Source organism: Betta splendens, chromosome 14 (genome assembly GCF_900634795.4).
Source record: "Betta splendens chromosome 14, fBetSpl5.4, whole genome shotgun sequence".
Taxonomy (NCBI): Eukaryota; Metazoa; Chordata; class Actinopteri; order Anabantiformes; family Osphronemidae; genus Betta; species Betta splendens.
This window is the reverse complement of record NC_040894.2, coordinates 15,284,918-15,299,086: the sequence shown is the minus strand read 5'-3', so window position 1 is coordinate 15,299,086 and position 14,169 is coordinate 15,284,918.

Sequence of the window (14,169 nt, the reverse complement as noted above, 5' to 3'; positions counted from 1 at the left end):
TTATCTGCTGTCCTGCTGTAGAGCATCAGCATCATCCCGGGATGTTGCACTGTGGCTACCCACTGCTCCCCTCTGGGAAGGGGTTAAAATACAGGGGTTCGTTTCCCCAATGTGGGATCAATAAAATTGAGTTATCTTATTTTTTTTACACAAAACACAAAAATTAGTTCTCACAGCTGATGACAGCGACATACAGTGGCTGATGGCACCCTTGTTCTGATTTTTAATTGGATCTTATTATTATAAGCTGTTATGTGGCAGCGGAGGGGTCAAATGATTGATACATTTCATTGTAACAAAATGTCAAATTTTGCCATATGACAAATAAATATCTATATTGTCTTGGCATATTGCTTATTGATAATGAAACAATCATATTTATATAATAATCATATATTTGTTTTAAATAATGAAATGTTCTGTAGCTTCAATCTTCTATTCACTTAAATTAACAGAAATTTTAATGGACTTTCAAGAACTTCTGGATGACTTCATATTTTTTGAGTCTAAAAGTACAGTAGATAAGTTTAAGATTAGGTTCATCAGCTGTTTGATACAGTCTGCTTGGTAATAGTGGATATTTCAGCAGTTTATTTAGTTTGTGCATAAGTTAGAAGTTTTTCTGCAAACAGGTTTTTCAGTTTTGCTGACACACAATACAAAACAAAACATAAAAAAGCATGCAGTTCTACTGTATGTTGAAGATGTAAAGTTTCACACCAATTAACACCATGCCAGTCATAATTATCACAGCAGAACAGGTGTGAACGAAGACTCCTGATTAAATAAGCTTTGATATTTTCAGAGACTTCCACTACAGTACAGGGGTTGCAAGCCAGTAACTTTTGTACCAGTCCGGAGCCCGGATAAATATACAGGGTTGCATTAGGAAGGGCATCCAGCTTTCAAAAACAACCATGCAAATCTTCCATAGAAATTTCATACCGGATCGGTCGATGTGGTTAACCCACAGGGTGCCCAGAAAAATTGGACTTCTGTTGGTCAAAGGAGAGGAGGCAGAAGGGTTCAGAGAAGAGGAAAGGCAGGAGCATAGATTTGAGAATAGGAGCTCTTAATGTTGGCACAATGAGAGGGAGAGGCCGAAAGCTGGCAGACATGATGGAGAGAAGAAGCAAAAAAGCAAAAAAATGTAAAATAAAACTTAATTTCTGTCCATTGATCTATCTACTAAAGTAGAGTAAAAATCATTAAATCTGCATATTTTCTGATCTAATATTGCAAGAAATCGGAAATTAGGCGTCAGCAAGGGGAGCCTCAGCCCCGATGGCGAAACTGTCAGTAAATGGGGTCATACAAAGCGTAATCCCTTTCTGGTTCACATTTTGTCTCCAGTAAAATGTTTGCAGCCTTCAGACAGATTTATTCTACACCATGACTTTATGCAACATGCCCAATGTGTATATCGAAGTTTTTGTGAGGTGATTACTTTTCTGATCGCATTAAAACTGACAGAGAAAACTCATGAGGAGAGGCTGAACTGGTCTGGGCCTCATCCAGAAGGGGGCGCTGCTTCCACCCTTTAACGCCCACAAATAGGTTTCACTTTTCTAAAAACACTTACTGAATCACACTATGTAAAACAATTCAAGTGCTTGGGAAGTGATTTTGAACCTTGCGTGAAGTATTATATGTTATCCTAAGAGCAAACCTGAAAAACTGATTAAAGACAGATTAAAGTTTTAAAAACAACATAAAATGTGGCAACTTTAATGAGGGTCAAAATTTAACATCTTACACCTCTATATTTTAGAATGAGTATTAATTTCGAAAAATACATGGAGGCTACAGGTCAGGTCTCTTACTGCTATAAAAGATATGTTCCCTCAAGACCAAATATGTTCCTTTAGGTGAGATAGGAATGATGATAAGGTATTATGATTGTAAAATCTGATTCCAGAGGATTTTGTGCCTCACCAGCCATGAACCTCACCACACGCCACTGATGGTGTGGATAGGAAAAGTAATGGGCTAGGAGTTATGTTTGTGAACAATGTTCTAGGGGTGAGTCTCAGCACGCAGGTGGACTACATCCTATGTAGACGAGGTTATTTGAGAGGTTAGTGACTGCAAAGTGGTGGTAGGAGAGAGTGTATCCAGACAGCACCGCATGGTGGTGTATAAGATGACTCTGGTGGTCAGAAGGAAGATAGGAGGAAAGGCAGAAAAGAAGACTAAGTGGTGGCAGCTGAAGAATGAAGAAGCTTGCATGTGTGCAGGCTGAGGCTCCGCTTCAAACTGCCGTTCTGTCGTAAACACCATTAATGAGGAGTCAAGTAGGTTTAAATAGAATATTTCTGTGGCGCCGGTGGAGAATTAGTTGGCTAACTATACTAGCTAGCCGAAGTTACGTCCACGCCATAAACAAAAGTTTCCAGATCAGATGTGGGCGGGGTTTGCGCGCACTGTTTGAGGTGATTGAGTTCGCGTCTCTGATCAGAGACCAGCGCTGTTTGAGGGTAGGGGTGGAGTCTACTTGCACATTCATGAATATTCAGTTTACACTCGGCAAACATTTAACATTTACATTTAACATTTAACATTTACATTTAACATTTAACATTTAACATTTAACATTTAACATTTACATTTAACATTTAACATTTACATTTAACATTTACATTTAGACTTTTGCACATTTAACTAAATGTGAGAAAACATGTTGTGTCATTTAGTTAAATGTGAGAAAACTAGTTATAGGTGCTCCTTTTACATTCGGCACCTCATACACTTGGTGGTGGAATGAGGAAGTACAGGACTGTATCCAGAGCAGAAGGTGTGCAGAGAAGATGGAAGGAGGATTCTGAGGAACTGATGAATGATGAGAATGACAGCGGGTGGAGGAAAGTGTGTGACAAGAGTCTCAGCAAGACTCAAAGACAAGGTTTACAAGACAGTGGTGAGAGCAGCTCTGCTCTATGGGTTAGAGACGGTCGCAGTGAGAAAGAGATGCAGCAGCAGAGATGAAGATGCTGAGGTTCTCCTCATAGGACGAGGTTGGACAGAACCAGGAACCAGTTCATCAGAGGACGGCTCACGTTGCCTGTTAGCAACAAAGTCAGAGGCCAGACTGAGTTGGTTTGGACATGTGCAGAGGAGGGATAGTGAATATTTTGGTAGAAGGATCTTGGAGATGGAGCTGCCAGGCAAGAGCGCAAGAGAACGACCAAGGCGGAGATACATGGCTGTGCTGACAGAGGACATGAGGTTGGCTGGTGTTAGTGTAGAAGACGCCCGGAATAGAATGAGATGGAAAAGGATGATTCACTGTGGCGACCCCTGATTGGAAAAGCCGAAGGAGAAGTAGTTTTCATGTTGCAGAGAACATACAGCAGGTGTCGATGTGATGCATGATGTACTTGAAGGTGTAGCTCCTTTGGAGATGAAATGCATTTATGAGAGGTTGTTTGCACGGGAGCTGCTGAATGATGAGATTTCCAGTTTTGGCTGATTATACACATGGGAAAACAAGCCAAGTCTTGATGATTATCTTGAGGTCAAGTGAAAGCTGTAAAACATTTTACTGGTCTTACTGATTTCATTAGGAGACCTTTTATTGTAGATAGAAAACATCAACACTGGCATTTAATGTTTTTAGCGGCATCATTTTTGCACCTGTTGTTACAGCTAGGCTTGCTATTTATCTAAAAGGTCTGAAAATAGAGCACCACACTGTCTTTAGGATGCTTTATGAAACACATTCATTCCAAAATACAATTCATTATCCCAGTATGATGGTATTTTGGTCTTCAATGTAAAATAGTGTATGCTGTTGATTTGAGGCAATTCAAAGGATTATGTGGTCTGTACTGTAACTTCAAAAATGTTTCTAAGAGACTTGCTTCCAAATGTGAAGATCATTAAGTTCAAGCAAATGTACTGTATTACTATAAGCACATTAATAACTTATCCAAGAGCATCAGTATTAATGGTCATTAAATAAAGCCCATGTCAACAGCTCTAATTGTTCAACCATTACTTTTGTTTCTCTTAGCGTGGATGTGTATGGTCAGACTTTGTCTGGTGATGTTATATATTAATATATATTTCCACAAGCAAGAAATGTGCCTATTCGGATGCTTGTTAGAATCCTACAGTAAACGTAGTTTGATGGATATTTCTATGCCTGCGGTGCAAATATGTAAGTTATGATATGAGTTGATTACATTGTCTGAAACATTGGATTTTCTGCATTTAAATGTTCTGAGGAGTTTCAACACCAGCTTTATTTGAACCCAAAGTACAATATGATTTAATGATTGCCATAGTCATGGAGTTATGTCTGATGAAATAAATGAATGATGTTGTGATGGCGAGGGAGAGGCTGCGGTTCCTGGTCCTCGTCACTGCCCAAACTTCGGAGGCCACCAAACATTGATACAAAAGACAATCATGGCAGAAATTTTCGGTCCCGTCCCGCTCCGTTCATCCATGACACTATTGTGGTATTATCCTATTGTTTTCCCCTCAGCGTGCCTTCGTGTGTGGCTGCGTCGTCTCTCGGTCCTTTGACTGTGCTTTTGCCTCGTGCTCTGGCATCTCTTTATGACCTTTTATTCCTCAGGTCCTTCTTCAGATCCTCACCCAGTCCTGGCTCCTGTTCCGTACAGTGACCTGCTCCTTTCATCTGCTGGTTCACTCAAGAGGTGGTGGGTTCGACAAAAAAACAAACAGTCCAACTTCTATGCTTAAAACACAGGTGATTAAAAACATTCAAATAAGAGATAAAAGTCCTCTCCATGACAAATTTAGCTTTAGTTAGTTCGTAATTCAAACAGTATGTCAAAGTCTTGAGAATTTGAGAATGAATTTTTTGAGTTTTTTTAGGGGCTAGCCCAAAGAATACTGCATGTCAAAGTTAGGTCAGACTACCAATATTCAATAAATGTTTTTACAGTAATTTTAACGGAAAATACATTTTAACATGTTTGGACCATCTTAAAGTGTCTTTGCATCGTCCTTTGTGACACAAAAGGGGTGCTAAAAGGGGAAGACCTTTGTTAAATCTGACACCAGATGTGTTGTCCCTGAGCTCATTCAGCACAGGTATAAAATTTAACACGTGTTGTTGTTAAAAAAAAAATCTGATTTTGGAGCAGTTTGGACCTTCTAATTTAATGGTTTGTCATTATTTTCATAACCAGATTAGAGCAAGAAATTAAAAAAACGAACCCCAATTGTCAGGAGTGCAGGAACATAGGACCCAACTGCACAGCTCTTGAGACAAGATTTTATATGAAGTTTCATAGTGTCGGGTCCAGACGGCAGGCACGGGTCGGTAACAGCACGCAATAGCAAACACACAAGGAGAACTAGGCAAAGCAGTCAAACACAAGAACTGGATCGAGGTCATACTGTACATGGACTGGTGTCAGGCTGTTTGATATGACGGACCCACATGCACAGCTTCGAACACCAGGTGTCACGGAACGGCAGAGAAAGGACCCACATGCACAGCACAGAGACCTCAGACGGGTAGTAGTGTTCAAAGGTTTAATTCAGCTCTCGGTATAACAGACGGTCCGGGTCATGCACAGGAGGTCATAGATTACGGTACAGGTGGAGCAGGCTGATTCAGGTCCAGGGACAAGCAAAGTCTCTGTAACAGGAAGACAAGGTTTACAGTGCCGTTTAGGTGCAGGCTATCTCGGAGTCGGGCAGTCAGGTTCGGTATTACTAGAGCTTTCCAGGCGACAGTACAGTTCAGGAGCAGGCGAGCGTCTGGAGTCAGGAAACAAAACAGGATCAAGAAACATGCAGGCAGGATAACTAAGCGCTGGAAGGTGAGGTAATAGAATCTACGATCTGGCGAAGAACTAAGGAAACAGGTGGTGGTTAAATACAAGAAGTTGATTACTGATTTAAAACAGGTGTGTGTAATGAGGACTGGGAGTGAAGCGGGAACTGCTGTGGTATGACCAGAAACGGAAGTGCTTACAAAATAAAACCGGAAACTGGAACCAAAACCTGACAAGGTAAAACAGAAAAGTCCTTTCAAAATAAAACTGAGAACGAAAACCTGACACCAGGAGGTAAGTATAGTGACATTTAATGGTCAAGGCAAGTTCCAAAATCGTATAACAGGCAGAGGTTGATACACAGGCAGACAATCGGCGTTGCTACAAAAGGGCTAAGCAGAGCGGCGGTCAGACAGGCTGGATCAACACAGGTTACTCACAGCAGCTCAGGTAGGACACGGCAAACGTATGGGGTGCCAAATGTAAGAGGAGCACCTATAACTAGTTTTCTCACATTTAACTAAATGACACAACATGTTTTCTCAAATTTAGTTAAATGTGCAAAAGTCTAAATGTAAATGTTAAATGTAAATGTTAAATGTAAATGTTAAATATAAATGTTAAATGCTAAATGTTAAATCCATCCATCCATCCATCCATCCATTTTCATCCGCTTATCCGGGGCCGGGTCGCGGGGGCAGCAGTCTAAGCAGAGAGTTCCAGACTTCCCTCTCCCCGGACACTTCCTCCAGCTCTTCCGGTGGGACCCCAAGACGTTCCCAGGCCAGTCTAGTGACGTAGTCTCTCCAGCGAGTTCTAGGTCTTCCTCGGGGCCTCCTACCGGTGGGACATGCCCGGAACACCTCCCCAGGGAGGCGTCCAGGAGGCATCCGAACTAGATGCCCGAGCCACCTCAGCTGGCTCCTCTCGATGTGGAGGAGCAGCGACTCTACTCCGAGCTCCTCCCGGGTGACAGAGCTCCTCACCTTATCTCTAAGGGAGCGCCCAGCCACCCTGCGGAGGAAGCTCATTTCAGCCGCTTGTATCCGTGACCTTGCCCTTTCGGTCATGACCCAAAGCTCATGACCATAGGTGAGGGTAGGAACGTAGATTGACCGGTAAATTGAGAGCTTTGCCTTTCGGCTCAGCTCCCTCTTCACCACGACGGACCGATACACCGACCGCATTACTGCAGCCGCCGCACCGATCCGTCTGTCAAACTCACGCTCCTTCCTTCCCTCACTCGCGAACAAGACCCCAAGATACTTAAACTCCTCCACTTGAGGCAGGAACTCTTCTCCAACCTGGAGAGAGCAAACCACCTTTTTCCGGTCGAGAACCATGGCCTCAGACTTGGAGGAACTGATTCTCATCCCAGCCGCTTCACACTCAGCTTCAAACCGCACCAGCGCACGCTGGAGGTCCTGGCCTGATGAAGCCAACAGGACAACATCATCTGCAAAAAGCAGAGATGCAATCCTGTGGTCCCCAAACCAGACCCCCTCCGGCCCCTGGCTGCGCCTAGAAATTCTGTCCATAAAAATAATGAACAGAACCGGTGACAAAGGGCAGCCCTGCCGAAGTCCAACATGCACCGGGAACAGGCCTGACTTATTGCTGGCAATGCGAACCAAGCTCCTGCTCCAGTTGTACAGAGACCCAACAGCCCTTAGCAAAGGGCCCTGGTCTCCATACTCCCGGAGCACCCCCCACAGGATGTCACGAGGGACGCGGTCGAATGCCTTCTCCAGATCCACAAAGCACATGTAGACTGGTTGGGCAAACTCCCACAAACCCTCAAGCACCCTGCTGAGGGTATAAAGCTGGTCCTCCCTGAACCGCCGCCTTACCGTGGTGGAGGAGTTTGTGTGCCCGAATGACCCCGGGAGCTATGTTGTCGGGGGCTAAATGCCCCTGGTAGGGTCTCCCAAGGCAAACAGGTCCTGGGCGACGGGCCAGACTAAGAGCGGTTCACAACCCCCCTATGAAAGACAAACCACCAAGGCCAGAGACGTCGCCCGGTATGGCGCAGCCGGGGCCCCCCCCTGGAGCCAGGCCCGGGGTTGGGGCTCGTATGCGAGCGCCTGGTGGCCGGGCCTATTCCCACGGGGCCCGGCCGGGCACAGCCCGAAAGAGCGACGTGGGGCCGTCCTCAAGTGGACCCACCATCCGCGGGAGGAACCGTAGGGGGCCGGTGCAGAGTGGATTGGGCGGCAGTCGAAGGCGGGAGCCTGGGCGCCCCAATCCCTGGATAACCAATCTGGTCTAAATGTTAAATGTAAATGTTAAATGTAAATGTTAAATGTAAATGTAAATGTAAATGTAAATGTAAATGTAAATGTAAATGCAAATGTAAATGTAAATGTAAATGTTAAATGTAAATGTTAAATGTTCGCCGAGTGTAAACTGAATATTCATGAATGGGCAAGTAGACTTCACCCCTACCCTCAAACAGCGCTGGTCTCAGATCAGAGACACGAACTCAAACACCTCCAACAGTGCGCGCAAACCCCGCCCACATCTGATCTGGAAACTTTTGTTTTTAGCCTGGACGTAACTTCGGCTAGCTAGTATAGTTAGCCAACTAATTCTCCACCGGCGCCACAGAAGTATTCTTTTTAAACCTACTTGACTCCTCATTAATGGTGTTTACGACAGAACGGCAGTTTGAAGCGGAGCCTCAGGGTCTGTGCATGAAGTGCAATTCATTATTCATGTGTAAAATGAAAATTGAATAACGACATTTTATGCTGTGTTTCGTTTCCGTAAGTTGATAAAACACATTTGCGATATACTAATTTACTCATTCTCCTTTTCTCCACTTTCAAAACGAAATAATAAAAAGGGAAACCGGGGGCGGGGCCAGTTGCCGGACTTTGCACGAACCCCTCAGCCCGCACACCTGCCGTTACAGCTCCTCCAATCTCTCCCAACAGGAGGGAGTCGGAGCTGGCGGCCATGATGGCTTCGACTTCAGGCTTCTCTCCAGTATTTTCGTGCACCGATCCAGAGTCAGATGTGGCCGGAGCTATGCGTACTGTTTGACGTGTTTGTGTCCGCGTCACTGATCTAGGTTCATAGGGGGTGGAGTCTACTTAAATGTTCAGTTCAGTTTACGTTTAACATTTACATTTAACATTTAACAATTACATTTAGATTTAAGATTTGGATTTACCATTTAACATTTAGATTTAACATTTAACATTTACATTTAACATTTACATTTAACATATAACATTTATATTTAACATTTATATTTATATTTAACATTTACATTTAACATTTACATTTAGACTTTTGCACATTTAACTAAATGTGAGAAAACATGTTGTGTCATTTAGTTAAATGTGAGAAAACTAGTTATAGGTGCTCCTTTTACATTCGGTACCCCATACAAACAGTTAATCAAGAACAGCCACCAAGCCGGACATACACAGACTGCAGAGAGTGGTCCGGTCAGCAGAAAAGATCATTGGGACTTCCTTCCTTCTATTCAATGCCTTTTGCAGACCAAGAAAACTATCAGCATCACAGCTGATCTCACACACCACGGCCTGCACATGTTTAAACTCTTCTCCCTGAAAATGGCGACCAGGCTGTGTCTGAGCTGAACTCTCTTATCACATAGAGCAAGTGTCAAGCTCCAGTCCTCAAGGGCCATGTCTCCGCTGGTTTTCCAGCTCTCTCTGCTCATTACCTTGATCAGGTGTGTCAGTTAGCTTTTCCAGCTTGTCATTGGCTAAACACACGTGGTCAAGATAATCAGTAGGAGCTGGGGCAGGGAGAGGTGGAAAAACAGCAGCGTCTAAATAAAGGACTAAAGGATAAAATAAAATGTGTGTGTCTCAATTTTTAATTTATCCTATTTTATTTTACTATTTTTATGCTAATAACGTATGTATGTAAGTGTTTATAACTGTAAACAATTATAAAACTGATTCTGATTCTGACTAAAATTTTTATTACATACCACTCAACCTTAAGGTGAATAATATTCCATCTACCACACTCCACTCAAGGAACATTAGATACTTAGGCATCAAATTATCCCCTAAACTGTTGGAGCTTACCGATCTAAACTATAATTTATTGTTAAAAGAAATAGTACCAGCCTCAAAGATGTCAGTCCTTACCTATGTCACTTATGAGAAAAAATTAACTACATGTTTAAATGATTTCAACTCAGCCAGACAAGGTGTGCTTCAAAGCTTTGGACCCACATCTTTTTATGGAGAAACAAGCCGCCACGAATCAGCCTAAAAATGCTCCAAAAATCCAGACGCTGCGGTGGCACTAACTACCAACACTATTTTCTTGCAAATAGACTGAACCATTTCCACAGATGGACAAAACCCAATCCAACAGACTCCTTGTGGTTAGACATTGCGGATTTACCATTTATCAGCACCAAAGATGCTACAATTATAGAAAGAATATTAGTAGAAGAGCATCTCTGACAGCCTGGTGGGATTTTCTTACTGGATCTTTGCTTACTCGTTGCTAATACACATCTTTTTGAACAATCCAGACATCCTACAAAACAAAAAGTCAATACATTTTCCTATTAGGCATGACAAAGGGACATTTCAAACATGTATTCTTTACAGATAATCTTATGCCTCTTGAAGATTTAATGTCCTGATATGAAATCACTAGTGCCAGTTTCTTAGAATATCAGCAACAAAAGTGAATACTTAATGCTAAAACTAAAAATACTCCTATGCAGATGCAGCCGCCACCAACAATAGAACAATTCATTGTAATCTCACTAAAAAGGACAGTATCAAAATTCTATATTTTAATTTCCAATGTTGATCACACAGTGAGTCTTCCGGTCTCTAAATGGGAAACGGATGTGGGCATTGTCATCTTAGAGAAATCAGAGTGTATTTCTACTCAATAAGTAGAAATACACTCTGATTGATTCCACATCCAGGTACTGTAGGGATGCGTGGGGGCTGGGGTGCTCGGGGCGGGGGGCACATGGGCAGCGTGTCAGAGACCTACCCTCCCCATTGTCACAAACAGACGATGGAGGAAGGACCCAAATGCACAGCATAAGGAGCTAAACAGGAAATGGTACCAAAATTAAACCAGAAATGAATAAGACAGTGACTAATAAACATGAGCCTCTCGCAGTGCAGGTTTTCCGATGGCAAGCGCAGTTGCTTCACGGAAGAGATTGTAATCACCACACGACCCACTGTGGCCTTCACCTTTCAAGCCTTCTCCAGCTCTTCTCTGAGCCCTTGGTATTTCTCTAGTTGCTCAGGTTCCTTTTTCCTGATGTTACCATCGCTTGGTATTGCCATATGCACCACTACGGCATAGAGACAACGAAGCCAAACGAATAAACTGGCTGTTTGCACCACAACCTGCGAAAGTGTACTCTCAATGGCAGGGTAATAACAGCGGAGCAGACCCACCAAGGCTGGAAACTGAACAGTACTGGAAGGGTATATGGGAAAGGGAGGCGTCACACAACAGCGATGCACAGTCGCTGGTGGATCTGAGGGAAGACCACAGCAACCTCCCTGAACAGAACCCAGTGACTATCACAGTGGCAGACATCCAACAAAGAGTCTCAGGTATGAAAAACTGGACAGCACCTGGCCCTGACATGATCCACGCCTACTGGCTAAAGAAGCTCACTGCAATCCATGAGCGCCTGGCAGCACAAATGAACCAGCTGCTAAGGGATGGGACTCAACCTGAATGGCTAACCGAAGGGCGAACAATCCTGATAATGAAGGATCCCTCAAAGGGTGCAGTCCCATCCAACTACCGGCCAATAACCTGTTTCTCCACAACATGGAAGCTCATGTCAGGCATCATCGCGGCTAAGATAAGTGGGCACACATGGGTCAATACATGAGCGAAGCACAGAAGGGCATTGGTAAGGATACCAGAGGAGCCAAACACCAGCTCCTGGTTGACAGAACAGTTGCCCAAGACTGCAGAGTGCGACACATCAACCTGTGCACAGCCTGGATCGACTACAAGAAAGCCTATGACTCAATGTCACAGACATGGATCACTGAAGGCTTGGAGCTGTACAACATCAACAGAACTCTAAGGGCTTTCATCCAAGTTCGAATCGACAGGCTAAGACAGTTCCAGTAACAGGCAGAGTTCAGCAACAGAGACAAGGGGTTTACAGTACTGGTCAGGATCAGGCGTGAAGCGGTAGTCAGGAACACGGAACTGGATTGCCAACGGAATAGCAAAACCCCAGGACAAGTCCAAAACAAATTTAGGCAGTCCATAAATCAATCTTGCTGTCTTACACAAACACCCCCAGCTTCACGGTGGGTGCCAACGAGGCAGGGTCCAACCCAGCAGCCGCTGGGAGTCAACTGGCACTCCATGTGCCCCAGAACATGAACCCAGCTCTCTGGAAGGGCTTCGCCGACAGAGGCAGAGCCAGCGCAACAATGGGTGGTCATGGAGGCAAGGCGACCCATCTGGAGGCATATCCCTCATGAGTCCTGAGGCCACTCGTGGACCACCTCGACGGAGAAACGGGAACCAGCGGCGTCCTCCCTGAACCACTGCGACAAGCCGGAGACGAAGCCTGGCGTGGCGCCGGAACCAGAGACGAAGCCTGGCGTGGCGCCGGAACCAGAGCTGGAGAGGAAGCCAGACGTGCTCGCCACAGAGCCTGAGCTGTGAACTGTGTACTGTTGCCATGTGGTAAGAGAAGGTACTGCACGGAACTGAACCAGTCGTTCACTGAGAGGAGTTGTTCCTGCCGATTCATATAAAAGATTAGTTCATATTGAACGAGTCATTCACGAATGACACATGACTACTGTAGAGGACCTGGGTCCACACAGCACCTTGTACCACAGCAGGAGCTCAGCTCTGTGTATCTCTCTGTGATAGACGCTGTGCTGCAGCTCCACTCTGTTCAGCTGTGTGCGTTAAAAATCCTGTTTTGGTATTGTGTGTTTGTATAGAAGACTGGAGGAGGTTCTGTGAATGGCCTGTTCACCGTTGACAGAGGCAACAATTGAATTGCAACACAAATCGTTCTTAGACGAGATTGGCTAAAGTAGCAAAATGTAAAGTAAGTAGCGAGTGCACTTCTAACACACCTGTAACATGAACCAGAGAGTCATTAGTTTCCCAATAAATACTTTATTTGTCCAGTACGTTGTGTTTTCTCTTACACTAGAACAAACTTGAATTCCATTCAGTGTACAAACAAATGACCTTTCTGAACAGAGCGATAACAAGTTTGTTTCACGTACTGTACCTGTGCCTGTTTTGAATACACACGGAGCTTAAATGAGATAGTGAAGCTGATTTTAAAAATTCAAAGCTCACCTCAAGGCTAAAATCTGTTTGCTATATACTCATTTAATAATTTTGCATTATTAATGCATAGATAGCCCTTTCCCCAGATCGACAGCAGCTCTAATTACTTTCTAAATGTTTGGAATCTTACTGGTATTTCAGCACAGCAGTTTACATATTTCTGCAGACCATATTTTGTCCTTTAAGGGACAAGTCTTCAGGGTTTCCCGTTTTTTATTTATTTATTTTTTTACATAAGAAAAACCAATGGATCATCATATCTGCCCAGTAACTGAGCACTCTGTGCACCGGATCTACATGGTGCAGATGTGGCTTATTGACAATATGCTGTACAAGTGCAGACAGTGTAGCAGACCATTTACCATAAAATCTTAATGGTTGTGGAGATGAGAAGAGTATACAGCAGTAGTGTTGCTGTGTCAGTCAACCGTTTGAGGCAAATGGCCACTTTCTGATAAAGGGAAAATCTTGTTTCTTTCAATTGAGATTTTACAAAAAAATGTATAGATTTATTGATTAATGATTTGAAAGTGGGATTTGTTGTTAAATAATAAATGAGTGACAAAGACAATAAACTAAGTTTGACTTAACGTTTGCTAAGCGGTACAACGGCACTAAACCTGAAACCTGGTGGAGGTGGATTGAAATGTCTTGAGTTGAGGACCAACGTGTTCGGCAGATTGCTATCTTTTTTTTTGCCTTTTTGTTAAATTACAAGTCAAGGGTTCACCAAAGTCAGTAAAATTAATCTAAAGTTGCAGTGGAACATGTCAGGCAATTTGCAAACATCCAATTGATATTCATTTTGCATTTGCAGAGTCTAACAAGGACACTGTGCTTGATGCCTCAGCATGAACCCTGGTGTATGATTAATGTGTTTCCATAAAACACCCATTGGATTTAATTACATTTTAATACATTAAATCCACACGTTAAAGTGTGCAAAAATTTTGTCTTGATTCATACTGTAGAGCGGTAATAATAATTTGCTCCTACCTCGGAAATATTACTTTTATCTCATTTAATCTCAGCAACAGTGAACATCCTCTAAGTGACTATTCATAATAACTATTATCACTAACTATTTATTCAT